The sequence below is a fragment of the Macaca nemestrina genome, chromosome 8 (assembly GCF_043159975.1).
Source record: "Macaca nemestrina isolate mMacNem1 chromosome 8, mMacNem.hap1, whole genome shotgun sequence".
NCBI lineage: Eukaryota > Metazoa > Chordata > Mammalia > Primates > Cercopithecidae > Macaca > Macaca nemestrina.
This window is the reverse complement of record NC_092132.1, coordinates 142320771-142336519: the sequence shown is the minus strand read 5'-3', so window position 1 is coordinate 142336519 and position 15749 is coordinate 142320771. Positions and strand designations below refer to the sequence as shown.

Genomic DNA, 15749 nt, shown 5'->3' with positions numbered 1-15749 from the left:
TGAGGCGGGAGGAGCGGCTAGCAAAGCAACCCCGAGCGGGCCCAGGCGCGGGAGGCCGGGGCTCGCTGCAACTTCTCTTTGGAAGCCCCTACACTAGCCCGGCCCGCGCGCGCGCTCCCCCACGGCCACGCGCGCACCCTGCCGCCCGCTCCTCCGCGCGCCCTCCGTCTATTTTTTCCTCTTCCTTTCATCCTCACACTCTAAAATAGGTCAAGGGGTGGAAGTTACACCTGGTGCAGCCCTCGGCTCTGATGCAAAAGCAGCTTTTGCCCCTGGCTGCGGGACAGCAATGTGACTACTCGCATCGGGAGAGCTGCTGTCCGTCCCCACACCGTGCAGAAAGCGCCGGCGACTCGGGCGCTGACAATGGTCTGCAGAGGGGAGCGGAGAGAAGCCTCTGTTCCACCCTAGATCCGCCGCCTCGGCGCCCGCCCGCGGGGAGGAGGGGGCGCGACAAGTCATCTAGCGCGTGCTCCGGAGCCCGCGCCCGGGTCCGGCCGCCTGGGTGAGTTCCTGGTCCTCCCCTGCCTTTCGGTAGCCCAGGGTGGCCTGTTTACCTTGCAAACTTAGATACGATCAAAAGAGGCGAGACTGCCATGCCGTAAGGGATTGAGGGATGTGCTTTGGGTGTGAGATCAGATAAATCAGAATTCAGAGATAAAGAACATGTCTAGTGCCTTAAAGGTTAAAATGGATTCGTATTTTTTCATGGAGTGCACGTGTATCTTTCCCTGGGGAACTGATTTTTAATTAGTAAGAGGCAAAGAACTAAGATAACTTGAAGCCAGAAAGTTTTCAAAACTCACGATGAAAATACAGTTTAAGAAGGAATGCCAAAATAGGAAGGTAAGGATTTGTATGATATTATTTGCTATGTGTGGGATTTGTTTGTTTGTTTGTTTGACGGAGTCTCTCTCTGTCACCCAGGCTGTAGTGCAATGGCACGATCTCGGCTCACTGCAATCTCCGCCTCCCGGGTTCAAGCAATTCCCCTGCCTCAGCCTCCTAAGTAGCTGGGATTACAGGCACCCGCCACCACGCCTGGCTAATTTTTGTGTTTTTAATAGAGACGGGGTTTCAACATGTTGGTCAGGCTGGTCTCCAACTCCTTACCTCGTGATCCGCTCACATCGGCCTCCCAAAGTGCTGGGATGGGGCCCGGCTGGGTCTTTTTATATTACCTGGGTTCTTTGTGATAAATGATGTGAGCCCACAGTGCTCTATGTAGAAAGAAGATAAGGCTGTAAACGTCTACTTGCAGAGCTTTATGTTAGGTGGTGGGCATGAATTTAAATGTACATTGAAAATTTAGTGTGTAGAAAGAGCTAAAATATATCTACACTGTTTTAGGTTAAGATTTTGGTAATATTACAGCTAACCATTGGCATTTAACCCTGTTTCAGCAACTAAAAGTGCTATTATTCATGTGACATCAGCAAATGGAAGCCTTTATCTTTCTATTTTTTATTATTTATTTGTTTGTTTCTTTGTTTGTGTTTGAGATGGAGCCTCACTCTGTCGCCCAGGCTGGGGTGCAGTGATGCGATCTTGGCTCACTACAACCTCTGTCTCCTGAGTTCAAGCGATTCTCCCGCCTCAGCCTCCCCAGTAGCTGGGATTACAGGTGCAAACCACCATGCCCAGCTAATTTTTTTTTTTTTTTTTGTATTTTTAGCAGAGAGGGGGTTTCACCTTGTGGGCCAGGCTGGTCTCAAACTCCTGACCTCAAATGATCCACCCACCTCGGAAGCCTTTATCTTTTAGCTAATGAATGGTTAACTTGTTTGAAGTTTGGGGAAGGGAGAGTTGGAGCTTTCTCTGTCCTTGATGACTGGCTGAAGGTAAATACAGGGTAAAGAACTGTCCAGTATTATGAGTGGTGCCTTAGAGTTGCTCATAGCAAGATCACTTAGGAGAATGGAAGTGGCTGTCAGATGGTCATTGGTTACCTATAACTTATTTGAAGGAGACCTTGAGAAGTTGGGACATATCTTGTCACTGAGGAAATTATGCCAAAGAACTGCTGCTTTATTAACGCATTTGATCAGATTTGAGAAGGGAGCTTTGTATACACTCTTTTTCTAACTCCAAAGAAATTTTTTTTTCTAGAAAGATTCAATTGCCGTAATCATGTCCTTTGGAAATGTGCCGTTTTGCGTGTATATCTTAATATGGAAAAAGTTCCAAGGTAGTTCAAAGGTTTTAATAAAATTTTACTTACCAGAGGGATGTGAAATTGGGAATACCCTGTGTGGATAGTTAACTCTGCCTTAAATTGGAAGGTCAATGGGAGCAGGGATCTTCCCAGTATATCTTAAATCTCTGTGTATGTGTATCTTTGACAGCCATATCTTACTGGAGATTGCAAGGGTTGTAAAGAAGAGACCAGACCTTATAGTGTTTCTGATAGGTGGATATGTGGATGCTTAAATGCATTTCACTTGTAAAGAATTTATATGCTCCTTTAGAGAACTAGTCTCCACAATTTGAAACAGATTTATGAAGAAGACTCTATCATTGCTTTAAAGAAGACACAAGCAAGACATACTTGGCACTATACAGGCTCATAATGTTGAGAGCAAAATGCAATTAAATGCCTGTGTTTACTACATGTCAAAGTTCTCATTTGTATTTTTAAACAGGAATTGAGTGAAAGCTCTCACTGCAATTAAGCCCCTGGTATAATACATTATTGAAATTAGGCTGTCAGCACTTGTCTGTGCAATCTTATGTTTTCACTTGTAGATAAATTAGGAATTCTTCTGAAAAGAATGGCATGAAAGCATTAAGATAACTGGAGAATTCATTTAAGGACAGACTGAAGAGTGATGCCAAATGGCCAGTTAAATGTCCTTCAGCTTTTGTGATTCACTTCTCTTGATGCCATAGAGAAAGTACATTGCATAGACCTCCTAGCGGAGACGTCTTCAAAAGGAGTTAACATCATTGACTTTGGATACTCACTTCTCATCCAGAGAAACTTCTAACCACTCAAAGAAAGCATTTTAAGAGTTTGAACTGGATCACCTGGATTGAAGCCCAGCTCCGAGCCATTTCCTTGTCTGTGAAATGGAGATAATGACACCTCCCCAGGTGGCTATGGAGCAAATGACTAGGTGTAAAATGCTGAGTACACAGTTGGCACATTGTGAGCAGTCATAAAGAGGGGTTTATAACAAGAAGTAGGAATATGTTGACTAAATATCATCTCCTGGAGGCTGCAGAGAGGTTGCTGCCTAATTGACTCTAGAACTGAATATATGGGTTACTGGTTCAGTTCCCCATCTGGGTATACTGAATATATTCCTAGTATACTCCTATAGCATAGAGTATAGAGTATGTTGTACTCTTAGTAACCAGTGTCCTTTGGGAGCCAGAGGCTGTCACACTTGCATCTCCTCCACCCTAGACAGGCCTTTGACTCAGCTAGGTTAAAGAAGTAACCTGTGGTTGTTTTTAGAGATGATGATGAGGTGGTGGGGGGAGATGGGCACTTGAGGGGTTTGGTGTATGGTCCTCTTCACACATATGCGTGGTTTTCTTCTCTTTGCTTTTCCCTGTTCCCTTCTATCCTCCCTTCTTTTCTCTCTAGGGGTCCGGACGATTATTTCCCAGCCTTTGTTAATATGTCTCGGCATCAACCCTAGGCCCTAAAGGGTTGTTAGTCCTGATTTGGGTAGTCCTGGAAGGTGCAGCCTTTGAGCTTTTTGTTCTTAAAGGTGTAACTGCGAATGTCAAATAGGCACAACCTTTGCCACTTCCATGGTTCTTCTGGGGTGTGACGTCCCATCTTGCTATATTGAATGTGCTCATTTCTACCTTCTCTTTCTTCTCCGTCAAGTTGCAGATAATGGAAACTATCCTAACTATTTCAAGCATGAAGGGGTTGAATATGAGAATTAGGTGCTCACAAGAAGGTTGGAATGAAGGTTGCAACTGAAAGTAGAGGAGGGGACCTGGCCTGAGCCTCATGTCTTGGCTCCCAGGCAGCAAGCTTGATTGGCCCCCAGGGTTGCTGCTGTCATTGCCACAGCCTGGGGGATGGGAATCAGAACCACCACTAGAACTGCTAACATCAAGGGTGCACCTTTCGGGCTATGTTCCATTGATCAGAGAGGCTGCTGCAAAATGCCTCTCCACCCTAGGAAGCTAGTGACTGAACATTGCTACCAACAACAAAAACAAGGAAGCAAATGTTTTCCTTAGATGCTCTCCACCTTCCTTCTTACCCTGCTCATCTCCCTGGAAGAACACTGTGCCCAGAACCCTAGCTGCAAGGGACTCTGGGAAATGCAGCTTATAGGTTTCTAGCCTCAAAGATAGAGGGATGCACACCTGAAGGAGATAGGAGTGAATGTTGTGTGACAATCCATCATGCCTAACACATATCTAAAATATATTTCATCCAAGATTTGGCTAGAATATTTATTTTTAAAGCTGGTAGAGATTGACTTTGGAAAGGTAAGAGGATATGTTGTAAAAAATTTTTAAAGGAGTTAGTTGCTAACCAGTTACCTTTTCAAACAGATGGATGTTATCCTTTTGCAACTGAAATTGCTGGAAAAAGCATCAAGCAAATGAGTAACTAAAAATTACCAAGCGCCTGTCTCTGCATGTGGTACTAATTGAATGGAAATAATGTTCCTTAGGTTTGGTTTCATCATCAAGGTAAAATATTAGGAAAATGATTTTTAAAAAATTATTTTTCCTTCTCAAAGCCACAGATAGTCTACTCATTTAATGAACCACAATACAAAGGAAGACAATAATGTCCTAAGAGAGAAATAATAGCACCTGGCTTGCTAGTTCTTTCGTCAGATGAATTATCTGTGTTTTTCCCAAATCCTTCTCTCCCCTGTAACTTTCAGCATGCTCATTTTAAGGATTACAGGAATAGATATGACTTGTTTATTGGAGAATAACATAAGAGTATGCTTGAGTTCACTTTAATTACTTATTTCATACCCTAGTGCCTGTCAGATTCCTTTTTTTCCAAACTATTGAAGTAGATATGATTGGATCTCTTCTATTTTTAAGCAATAAATTACCAGTTCATTTGCACTCACAAATTACATTAGCACATCAAGGGATGGTCTTGATTATTGAACAAAATTGTGTTATATTTACCTCTGATATTTGGAGTTGGAAAATGAGAGAAGATATTCATCCAGGGGGTGGATAACAATAAGGTTATGATAGTATGGTCCTTTTATTATAAGTGCAGAACAGTAGGTTACTCGAAGAGAAAGTGGTGTGTTCTCTCATGGTGAGGTGGAAGATGGAAATAATTGAAACATGAACATATTTCTGACTTCAGGGAATATTTGTTGATATTTTTAACAACAGCAAAGAGGTAGCCAAGAGAGACAAGAAATAGCAACTGTCTGGAACCATGTATTTCTCTTCTCTGTTCCCTTTAACACAAAGCTAGTGAAGTAGGAGAGCTTGACAAATGTTAGAGGGTTTTAGTGTTTAGAGAAATAATGTGTCTATAAGAAATGAGGACTACTTTTGTTGCTCTAATCAGTGTTCAGAAAGTAATCAGAAGCCTTTAAAATTTTATCAGAGCCTATAACTTTCCATGGGACATCAAATTTATGATTAGAGTAATCCAAGAAAACACAGGTATGTTATTTGCATACAAAGATGGCAATTCAATGATTTATACAATTATGAAATAGATCTAGGGTGATCAGATGACTTATTGTTCAAGCCAGGACACTTTTGAGAGTGAAGAGGGAATGATTAGTGATTGCCCTGAATACAGAAGCATAAATAGAGACTGCCTCAGCAAACCTTGGGGTGACCAGGACTTAATGGTGACCCAAGATTAAGGTGCTAGTATTATAGCTTGATTGCATTAACTGCAATACTGATTTTTAAAAATTGTAATAAAATATACATAGAATGAAATATACTATTTTAACTGTTTTTTGAGTGTACAGTTCAGTGACCTTTATTTTTACATTGTTGTGCAACCATCGCCACCATCCATCTCCAGAATGTTTTTATCTTCTCAAAGTGAAACTCCATACCCATTCACCCGTAACTCCCCATCCCTCCTCCCCACAGTACCTGGCAATCACTCTGTCTATATACGTTTGATTATTCTAGGAACCTATATGACATGGCTTGGCTGGGCACCCACCCAAATCTCATCTTGAATTGTAGCTCCCACAATTCTCAACATGTCATGGGAGGGTCCTGGTGGGAGGTAACTGAATCATGGGGGTGGGTGTTTTCCCTGCTGTTGTGATACTAAGTCAGTCTCACGAGATCTGATGGTTTTATAAGGGGGAGTTTCCCTGTACCAGCTTGCAGCTCTCTTGCCTGCTGCCAATGTAAGACATGACTTTTACTTTCTGCCACGATAGTGAGGCCTCCCCAGCCACGTGGAACTGTGAGTCCATGAAACCTCTTTTTCTTTATAAATCACCCAGTCTCGGGTATGTCTTTATCAGCAGCGTGAAAACAGACTAATATACTATATAAGTGGAATCATATAGTATTTGTCCTTTTGTGATTAATTTATTCCACGTAGTACAATATTTTCAACGTTCATCCATGTTAGAGTGTGTATCAGAATCTCCTTCCTTTGTAAGGCTGAATAGTATCCCATTGTCTGTTTATGCCACATTATGCTTATCCATTCAGCTGCAGTTCGGATACTTGGCTTGCTTCCACCTTTTGCCTTTTGTACATAATGCTGCTGTGAACATGAGTGTACAGATATCTCCTAGAGTCCCTGCTTTCAGTTCTTTTAGGTATATACCCAAGTATTGGTTTTTAAATGAAGAAATTAAAAATGGAAGGAAAAGAAGGCATTCTTTTCCTCTGTAAGATATTTCTGATTCTGTTCCTCCAGCATAGTACTGCATCACATTGGTGCCCAGCTATGCCTCTGTAGAATTCATCAGAAAAATCAGGTAATTCAAAGAAACTACCACTGAAAAAAGCACCCAAGATCTTAAATTTCATCTCCATACAAGAAAGGAAGCTAGTTTTTCTGTAACAACTACCATGATGCATTAACCACAGGTGTATGTCTCTAAATGAACAGGGCTGGCATCTACAATGTCAGAATCTGAACAAAGTGAATGATGACCTTCAGTAGCACAAAGAACCAGCATGAGATTGAACAAAAGAATTCTCCATGTTACCTATACACCATGGAATACTATGCAGCCATAAAAAGGATGAGTTCCTATCCTTTGCAGGGACATGGATGAAGCTGGAAACTATCATTCTCAGCAAACTGTCACAAGGACAGAAAACCCAACACCACATGTTCTCACTCATAGGTGGGAATTGAACAATGAGAACACTTGGACATAGGGTGGGGAACATCACACACTAGGGCTTGTCAGGGGTGGGAGGCTGGGGGAGGGATAGCATTAGGAGAAATATCTAATGTAAATGATGAGTTGATGGGTGCAGCAAACCAACATGGCACATGTATACCTGCGTAACAAACCTGCACGTTGGGCACATGTAACCTAGAACTTAAAGTATAGTAATAATAATAATAAGAAGAATTCTCCATGTGACCAAGACCATCTTTGTAACACAGGGGACCATGAACTTCCCGAGTGAAAGGGTACAGACTAACAACTACAGGTTGAGCATCCCTAACCTGAAAATCCAAAATCTGAAATGCTCCAATATCCAAAAATTTTTGAGCACTGACATGATATGCCACAAGTGGAAAAATCCCACACCTGACTTTCCTTGACAGATTGCTGTCAAAACGCAGTCCAAACTTTGTTTCATGAATACAATTATTTTAAAACATTATATAAAATTACCTTCAGCTGTGTGTATATAAATCACAAATGAATTTTGCTGGTTTATATCTATGCAAATATGCCACAATTGGAAACATTTCTGATCCCAAGGATTTTGTCCTCTCCTCTCCTCTCCTGCCCCTTTTTCTCTTTTCCTTTGTTTTTGTTGTTGTTGTTTGTTTGTTTGTTTGACAGAGTCTTGCTCTGTAGCCCAGGCTGGAGTGCAGTGGCATCATCATGGCTCACTGGAACTCAACCTCCTGGCCTCAAATGATCCTCCTGCCTCAGCCTCCTAAGTAGCCGGGACCACAGGTTCATGCCACTACACCTAGCTAATTTTGTTTACTTTTTGTATATACTAGGTGTCACAAAAAGCCTACTTTGCCCAGGCTGGTCTTGAACTCCTAGGCTCAAGTGATCGTCCCACCTCAGCTTCCCCAAGTGCTGGGATTACAAATGTGAGCCACCGCGCCTGGCCTGGTCCCAAAGATTTCAGAAAAGGGATAGTTAATCTGTATCTGTTGATTTGGAAGCTGAGATGAAAGGAGACAGGCTACAACAGAATAGGGAGCTTCCAGGTACAGAGAAAAGTATTCTTCCTTTGGCTGTGGAACTAGATAACTGAATGCCAGTGTCAAGAACATTCATGCAGCTGATCTCAATTTAGACAATCCCTTTATGGAAGTGGAGACATCAAAATGCAACCCTTCATTGGAAGTTTTAAGTAACACAATTTCCACTGGAGCTTTATAGTCCTGGAAAGTAATGTCCATGTGTCTGGGACAAATACGGAGTTGCTGCATTTACTATATGGGAATTGCTCCCCCTGTTTAATTCTCTGAGCCAGTTTTGACGCTCTGAGGAGTCAACAGAGGAAATCTGCTCATTTAAAATGGCAGCCTTGAGGAAAACAGATACATTTCAGTCATTAGTAGTAACCAAGCTTAAGAAAATACATCTGCAGAAGTTACCTGACGATCAGAAATGGTAGCTGAGAGCCAAACAGGTATTAAGGAGCTTTCAGAAAAATGGAGCCCACGGAGTATCTTACGGCAGCCCAGAATGGACAGTGTTCCCAGGCCTGCTCTCCTTGGACAGTACCTGTATCGGTGAAGACTGAAAAATGAACAGGCAAGTCCATACAGAAACCTGCACACAAATGTCTGTAACCACTTTGTTCCTAATTGCCAAAAACTGGAAGCAACCAAGATGTCCTTCAGTAGGTGAATGGATAAGCAAATTGTGATATATCCTTACAATGAAATATTATTTAGTGATTAAAAAGTAATGATTTTTCAAGCCACAAAAGGACATGGTGGAACCCTAAATACATATTACTAAGTAAAAGAAGCCAGTCTGAACAAGGCTAAATGCTGTGTGATTCTAGCTAATTGCCATATGGAAAGGCAAAACTCTAGAGACTGTGAAAAGATCAGTGGTTGCCCTGGGTCTAGTGGGAGGGGAAGAGAAGAATAGGTTAAACACAAGGGATTTGTAGGGCAGTAACACTAGGCCAGGCACGGTGGCTCACGCCTGTAATCCTAGTACTTTGGGAGGCTGAAGCGGCTGGATCATGAGGTCAAGAGATCGAGACCATCCTGGCCAATGTATTGAAACCATGTCTCTACTAAAAATACAAACATTAGCTGGGCGTGGTGGTGTGTGCCTGTAGTCCCAGCTACTCGGGAGGCTGAGGGAGGAGAATCGCTTGAACCCAGGAAGCAGAGGTTGCAGTGAGCCGAGATTGTGCCACTGCACTCCAGCCTGGTGAAAGAGTGAGACTCTGTCTCAAAACAAACAAACAAACAAAAAACTATTCTGTGTGATACGGTAATGGTGGATATGTGACATTATGCATTTGGCAAAACCCAAAGAACTGTCTAATACAGAGTGAATCCTAATATAGCCTATGAATATTAGTTAATAATAAATATCAATAGCGGTTCATCAGTTGTAACCCAAGTACCACACCAATGCAAGATTTTAATTTAAAAAAATTCATAATTTTTTTTTTAAGTTAACAAATACATCACTTGATGCTAGCACAGGAGTTGTAGAAAACGTTAACTTCAGGGCTCCAAGTGATGACAGGTCAAATGATAGGCTACATAGCTCCAAGTCAAGAGAATTAACAAAACAGAGCAGCTCTGTTGCCCTAATCCCAGAGGAAACATCTAATCAGCTACACTGCACCTTCAGTGCAGACATTTCAACCAAGTTTTCAACAGGCGAGGAGAATATATTCAATCAGACTTCTCAGCAGACCACTTCCTTGCCTTCCAGTTTCATATTAGTTAAAGACTTGGGTGAGAGACCACAGAATCCATTAACAGACACACCTGAAACCAGAGAGAATGCCAGCCCTGAAGCTGCAATGCCAACCATCTACAAGTTTCTCCAACCTTCTACCATTAATGTTTCATCCTACAGACATGGACTGGATTCTCCATGCTAGCTTTCCTCTGTAAGAAGCTCTTGGGGCTATGCATTGAGTTGGCAGAAATGCAGACCTTGATATTCTTGCTTTGCTAGCAAACCATCATAACTATGGAAAAATGGGCTTGATCATATGTCATTCCCTTCAAAAAGCTATGTAGACACACCCATACGTATACATTATGTGTAGAAACCTGCATGTAGAGTGTTGAGTTAGATAATTGTAACGATTTTTTTCAGCCAAAATAGTTTATGATTTCTTGCCTGATAGTTTGTCTATTCTACTTGTTAAAATGTGGGCCTTTTAAAATGTGTTGGCAGTATGTGCATACAGAAGATTTTTATTCTCCTTAAGATGATGTGTTCTGACATAAAATTAATAGCTTTTTTTTTTTTTTTTTTTTCGGTAGAGTCCCCCTCTATTACCCAGACTGGAGTGCAGTGGTGTGATCTTGGCTCATTGCAACCTCTGCCCCCTGGGTTCAAGCGATCCTCCTACCTCAGCCCCCTAAGTAGCTAGGACCACAGGTGTGTGCCACTGCACCCAGCTAATTTTTATACTTTTTGTAGAGACGAGGCTCGCTGTGTTGTCCAGGCTGGTCTGGAACTCCTGAGCTCAAGGGATCTGCCCACCTTGGCCTCCCAAAGTACTGGGATTACAGGCATGAGCCACTGCACCTGGCCAGATGGATGGTTTTATGTGTAGCATACCACTTTAGAATGAGAGCGAATCTTTGAAAGGCAGAACCTACTATAAATCCTACCACTTGTGCAGCTAACAGCTGATTGACTTCATGCTGTGGCTGTGTGTTTCTGCTATAGATGAGGTAGGCCTTGTCAACTCAATTGCCAAATTAAAAACTTGTAGCCACATGGTTTGGGGGTTTGGATTCTTCCCAGTCTGCTGAATATTATGATTTATCCATTAAAGCAGGAAATTCAAGAATAATTGAATAACTAAAAAATGGAGGAAAAATTATGTTATATTTTTACATAGAACTTTTTATTACAAGTAAATAGTAATCACTAAACCATGTATACTGGCGGCTGGGCGCAGTGGCTCACGCCTGTAATCCCAGCACTTTGGGAGGCCGAGGTGGGCGGATCATGAGGTCAGGAGTTTGAGACCAGCCAGCCAATATAGTGAAACACCGTCTCTACTTAAAAATTAGCCTGGTGTGGTGGCATGTGTCTGTAGTCCCAGCTACTTGGGAGGCTGAGGCAGGAGAATCGCTTGAACCTGGGAGGTGGAGGTTGCAGTGAGCCGAGATTGTGCCAGTGCACTCCAGCCTGGGTGACAGAGTGAGACTTTGTCACAAAAGCAAAACAAAACAAAACAAACAAACAAACAAACAAAGCACATGTATACTGGCAGGACACAGTGGCTCACGCATGTAATCCTCGTGTTTTGTGAGACAGAGCCAGGCAGATCTCTTGAGTCCAGGAATTCAAGACCAGCTTAGGCAACACGGCAAAACCCCATCTCTACAAAAACAAAAATTAACCTGGGAGTGGTGGAGTGTGCCTGTAGTTCTAGCTACTCGGGAGGCTGAGCAGGGAGGATTGCTTGAACCTGGGAGGTCAAGGCTGCAGTGAGCCATGATCGCACCACTGCACTCCAGCCTGGGCAACAGAAGAAGACCCTGTCTCAAACAAAACAAAAATGTATATAAGTTTTTTAAAACCTTGTGCAATGGCTGCCTTCATTAAAGCTGTACCTGAGTAGCTCCTGTTTTCTGTTTATTTAAACTAGACTGCAGCGTGGCATGATAGATCTGTAGACATGTGGATTCAGCCCATGTGGATTCTAGTCCTTGCTCCTCAAGAAACCAATAATATTGTTTCCATACTGGTTGATTCCCGGATATTTATAAATGACACCAATCGCATCAGCTTTCGTTTTGTAATCCATTCACCTGTTTTTGACTCTGGTCTTTTCGTACATGAACTATGTAACTTCTCATTTTCTAACAATTTAGGATGCCCTAAAACAAAGATTTGATGATCAAGGTAGAATATTGGCTTTTCTAAGGAAACTCAAAAAGACTCATGTCATTATTGTGATATTACTTTTGTTCTTTTAAAGCTATTTTTCAAAAATATCATATTTCATCTTTTTGAAAAACATTACATTTCAACATCATTGACATGGGGTACATCTTACAGTTGATGACACATCCTCATCTTTCTTGGCAATAACTAAAATAGCTGTGCATTTTACAAAATAGGTGGCCTCCTAGCTTCTGTGAAATGTTTTATAGCCATTTACCCGAACATTTCCATCCTGCCACAGGAAGTTCAGGTCGAAGGCTTTGTCTTATTTATTTTGTAATTTGAAATTTCGGGCCAGAGTTCTGTATTCCTGTTTAATTTGTTTTTTTATTTTTAAGGTAGTTTATGATAGAACTCCTTGAGGTTAAAAAATAGTATTTGTAGTTTTTAACTCTAAATAATAGACTGTGGTTTTTTGTTTGTTTTTGCTTATTTGTTTGTTTGTTTGTTTTTGAGACGGGGTCTCTGCCACCCAGGCTGGAGTGCAGTGGCACAATCACAGCTCACTGTAGCCCCAAACTCCTGGGCTCAAGCGATCTTTCTTCCTTATCCTCCTGAGTAACTGGGAGTATAAGCATGCACCACACGAGGCTAATGTTTTTTTTAATTTTTTTTATTTTTTTTAAATTTTTTGTAAAGATGGGGTCTCACTATGATGCCTAGGCTGGTCTCAAACTCCTGGCCTCAAATGACCCTCACACCTCGGCCTCCCAAAGTGCTGGGATTACAGGTGTGAGCCATATGCTTGGTTCAGAGATAAGACTGTTTTCTTATACACCGGCTTATCTCTGAAAAAACAAACACAGTCATAAAATGGAATATGAAAACTGAAAAAGTCAAACTTTCCAAAACAGTCTGGTTTATTCTGGTCGCAGACTTCGTAACTCCTCCCACTAGGAGAAGTACAATTTGCTGCCACAGGAAAGCTTAAAATGTTAAACACATTCTTATGAAATACAGTGCAAGCTGCCTGCAAATGAGGCCATTCTTTCAACTGGCGTTATTTCCTACTTCAGTGCAGTTTTCATAATTGTGGCACTTACCCAGAACCAAAAGCCTCTGTGTGTGATGTAAGCATTCAAGCCATATGGCTGCATTCGTTTTTGTAGATACTAAGCAGGTGTGGACTCGGAGACTCGGGAGGGAACTACAGAATCCAGGCTATTGAGGAGCTCAGTTGGAAAGAAACAGAGCTAGCACCACAGTGAACACAGAGCATAGAGATGGTGGCAGGGAGATCTGACTAAAAAGCCAAAGGCTGGCAATCAGAAGGCCGACTACCCAAGGGCTTAGCAGGAAGACATGGTGTGGCCAGCTTTCCCCAGCATCCAGATGCCTGTCCAGAACCAAGGTGGCCTGTGAGCTGTCAGTACAGGATGTCACCAAACTCGTTTATCCGAAGCTGACCCCTCTGATGACCTGAAAGTCTTTTTCTTCATATTTTTGATAGGATCCCAAAAGGCTTAGTTGTCTGATTTTTTTTTTTTTTTAAGCCCAAGGTATACTACAAGCAGGAAATTAGAAAGTAGAGGAGCTTATGGAGACAGGCACAATGAGAGTGAGAAATGACAGCCGACCGCAAAATGGGGCAGGCTGGGGCACGACGACTCATGCCTGTAATCCCAGCATGTTGGGAGAGTGAGGCAGGCAGATTGCTTGAGCTCAGGAGTTCAAGACCAGCCTGGGCAACATGACAAAACTCCATCTCTACTAAAAATAGAAAAATCAGCCGTGTATGGTGGAGGGCACCTGTAGTCCCAGCTACTCGGGAGGCTGAGGCAGGAGAACTGCTTGAACCCAGGAGGCAGAAGTTGTAGTGAGCCAAGGTAGTGCCACTGCACCCCAGCCTGGGTGACAGAGCAAGACTTTGTCTCAAAAAAGAAAAAGAAGAAGAAAAAAAGAAGCACTCCACGACTAGGCATGTGATGCATGCCTGTAATCCCAGCACTTTGGGAGACCAAGGCAGAAGGATCGCTTGAGCCCAGGAGTTCAAGACCAGCCTGGGCAACATAATAAGACCCTCCATCTCTACAAAAAGTAAAAACAAACAAACAAAAAAAAAACAGGAGCCTGGCATGGTGGCTCATTTCTGTGGTCCCAGCTACTCAGGAGGTTGAGGTAAGAGGTTCACTAGAGCCCAGGAATAGGAGGCTGCAGTGGCTATGATTGTGCTACTGCACTGCAGCCTGGGTGACAGAGTGAGGCCCTGTCTCTGTGCTCAGGGTGGGGGCGGGGGGAAGAAACCCTCCAAACAAATACAGCCATGTGCCATTTAGTGTGGATGCAGACACTTTGTGAACTCCGGAAAGCATTGCTACTGTATAATACTTTGTCATCTTTATTGATAACCCCTATGTTATCAATAAAGATGTGTTATTTACAAGCTAGACATTGCTGTTCTGTAATACTTTGTCATAATTAGCTCATATGTTACCAATAAAAAATGTGTTATTTATAGACTATTGAGATAGACATAAAAGCATGTGTTGGAAAGATTTCTATGATAATACAGCTATTTCTATTGTCAAGCCATGTGGCACAGCATTTATTTAAATTGGTCTACATTTTTAGTTCAGTGTCCATTTATTTAGCCTGGGACTTATTTGATTAATACAGGAGATGGCACGCATGAATACCATCCAAAGTATGAGAGTAAGAACTAGATGCTGTGGGAACTCTCAGAGAACCCTCATTTCTAACGCATAGGGTTAGGGGAATCATCCCGTTCGAGATGGGGCCTGGGCCTCATAGGGTTTGTTGAGGAGCTGGGTACAGTGGGGAAGTCTGCAGGCCTTGTTTTCCTAGAGGAGCAAAAAAATAGACTTTACCACATTCTTACTACCTTGCTTTCATTTTACAGTGTTCCTTTCCATGTTTACATTATGAGATTATAATCCAACAGCATTTTAGGGTTAGGTAGTACTCTAGTACTCACCTTCCTTACAGACACCGATGGTGAATACTCCCAAGGTGTGGGAAGGATAGATCATGACATTCTAGGTATTTTTTAACAGTACACAAAATTTGAATTGAGAAGCAGAAATGTTTTACAAGTTTCATGTCCAAGCAAGATATATCTCTAGGATCCTGGGTAAGTCATCTCCTGAATTTGTTCTCTTTCTGAAATGATCATCCAAAGATATGCACAATGTCCAGAAATCTTTGATCACTTAAGTTAAATACCAGTGGTAAAAGTCATCAAAGGTTTTAGGAACAAATGTATTTCATAGGACTAGCCAGTGGCACAGCTGAGACTTGACCTTAGGACTATAAGTCTAGAAAAATCCTTTTCTGAACTACTACTGCACCCTATAGCTCCCCTACAAAGACTGAACCTCATCAGACCATAACCAAATGGCAGCAATAATGACAAGGATGATTTGTTTACCCTGGAGATTTTTCTTGGGTTGAAGTTGACATTAAAAAAGGATGACATTCTCCAGTTAACATTTGACCAACTCAGACCCTCTTCATTTA

At 42.1% G+C, this 15749-nt stretch overlaps 1 protein-coding gene across 3 annotated transcripts in view; it reads left to right on the top strand.

The window, feature by feature from the left end:
* Positions 1–371: 371 nt before the first annotated feature.
* TRMT9B (tRNA methyltransferase 9B (putative)) overlaps positions 372–15749 on the top strand; it is a 72259-nt gene continuing 56881 nt past the window's right edge. For 2 of the 3 annotated variants that reach the window (XM_011757292.2, XM_011757287.2), the window contains exon 1: positions 372–505. The gene's annotated coding sequence lies outside the window, so the exon portion shown is untranslated. Of the gene's footprint in view, positions 506–526; positions 847–15749 lie in introns of those variants that run through there. The other variant, XM_011757288.2, reaches the window with a different exon arrangement.